This window comes from Mus pahari, chromosome 17 (genome assembly GCF_900095145.1).
Source record: "Mus pahari chromosome 17, PAHARI_EIJ_v1.1, whole genome shotgun sequence".
NCBI lineage: Eukaryota > Metazoa > Chordata > Mammalia > Rodentia > Muridae > Mus > Mus pahari.
In genome coordinates, this window is record NC_034606.1 from 13,053,534 (window position 1) to 13,055,769 (window position 2,236).

Here is a 2,236-nt window from a genome sequence, read left to right on the forward strand (position 1 = left end):
CTTCCCTTCCCTTCCCTTCCCTTCCCTTTCCCCTTTCTTTCTTTCTTTCTTTCTTTCTTTCTTTCTTTCTTTCTTTCTTTCTTTCTTTCTTTCCTTCTTTCTTTCTTTCTTTTTTATAACATGGGTCCCAGGGATAAAACTCAGGTCAGCACTTTTATGGTAAAAGTGCTTATATCTCCTGAACTACTTTAGTACTTCTGGATGATATTTTAGATATTAGTATTTAAAAAGATTCATAGATCATTTGACTATATAAAAATTCTGAAATCTAAGGCTAAGATGTAGTATTTATGGTTAAGTATAGTTAAGTACAGTTATGGTGTTTATAATAGCTATTACGCATTAATTTTGAAAACAAGTTTTATAGAATTTAGTGACATAATGTAGTTTTATGAGAAACAAGAAAATCTATTTATTTAAGATGTGATGTATATAATATGTATTTTCTCACATATTTCAGATAATTTGAACATTTAAAATATTACAAATACCTATTAAAAAATTATTTGCCATATAAAATTTATCTATATAAAATGAAATTATTTTGCATATGAAAACAATTGTATTATAGAAAGATTCTATTAAAATAGGCTTTTTATCTATCTACTTCCTTTGTGAAGGAAGTAAACTAATTCTTTAAGCTATCAACTGTACAGCAGTATATAATAGTATTATTTATATTGTGATTTCATTTAGCTTTGTGCTTTAGCACAACACTGGTAAGATGCAATCATATCAGTTACATAAATAAACAAAATTAACTGCCTGAATTTCATCTCAGTGTGAGTGGTAAAATGATCAAAAAATAATTATCTTTATATTTGAAAATGAGTATTAAAAACATAATTAGGTATGAAAAATTTCACATCCACATTGATCATTATTTTTCAAAAGTTATATCAAATTTAAATCTCATTTCATTTGAATCACTTGAATTGTGTGGCAAATATGATTATGAAGAATACCTTGAGAATTATATGATATGCAAAATTTGTTCTTTAAAGAATCAAAAAGCACAATGCAAGTAATAGAATTAAAAATTAGCTTCACCAAAACAGTATAGAAATTCAAGCAAGTGATAACTGTTAGTAAAACTACATTTTAATAATAACTTGACAAATGGTACAAAACCAGTCTGGGTGAGAGAAGCATCCAATGTGAGAAGGAATGGTTCACTCTGCCATCTCAGTATGGGCAACTTAGTTCCTTGCTTTTCCAGAACAAATGCATTCACTTTCTTCACTTACATCTATTTACATTCTAATTGTCACATTATCCTCATTGTGGTAGCTCTCAATCAAATCTTCCAATTTGGAAGAGCATTTCTGTTGTTTGATTTTTTGTTTTTGTTTTTGTTTTTTGTTGTGGTGGTGGGTTTTTTGTTTGTTTGTTTTGCTTTCCCACAACGTTTCCCTTACTTGGTCAACTTCATTTATTTACTCATTCATATGCCTTCTCTTGGGCACCTTTCCTTCTGTTTATTTGCCTTGTCTAACTATGATGAGATAGTATTTGTTTTAGCTTATTATATTTTACTTTGAAATGTTTGATTTTTATCTTTTAGCAGTCTCTTTTCTAATGAGACACAAAAAAGGAGTGGATCCAGATGAGAGGGGTGGTGGGGAAGAATTGGAAGGAAATGGGAGGGAGAAAATGTAAACAGAATACATTGCATGTATTAAGGGCAGACCAAAACAAATGTCTCCTATAAAGAGCCGACATAAAATTTCATAGCATATCCATCTAGTTCTTTCATTTTCTAACCTTTCTGATATTCCAGGACTTATAATAAGACCGAGTTTTAGATGGTATATTAAAATAATAGGAGGTGCACCTTGCTCCAATTCTAGTATTTGTGATTACAATTTTCTTCCTTCATTTTTCCATCACAATTTGAGAAATAACTTTCTTTTGTTTTACACAAATGTTTTTATAAATACTGTTATTAATAAAATCAATTTTTCTTTTCAAATGAAATAAACTATCATTCTGAAAGTTAAAATATATGCCGGGCGTGGTGGCGCACGCCTTTAACCCCAGCACTCAGGAGGCAGAGGCAGGCAGATTTCTGAGTTCCAGGCCAGCCTGATCTACAAAGTGAGCTCCAGGACTGTCAGGGCTACACAGAGAAACCCTGTCTCGAAAAGCCAATATATATATAATTGTTACATATTTCTCTTTCTCCTTCCTTCTTCCTACCCATTCTTGGCCTCTACCTTTCTTTTTTTTTTTTTTT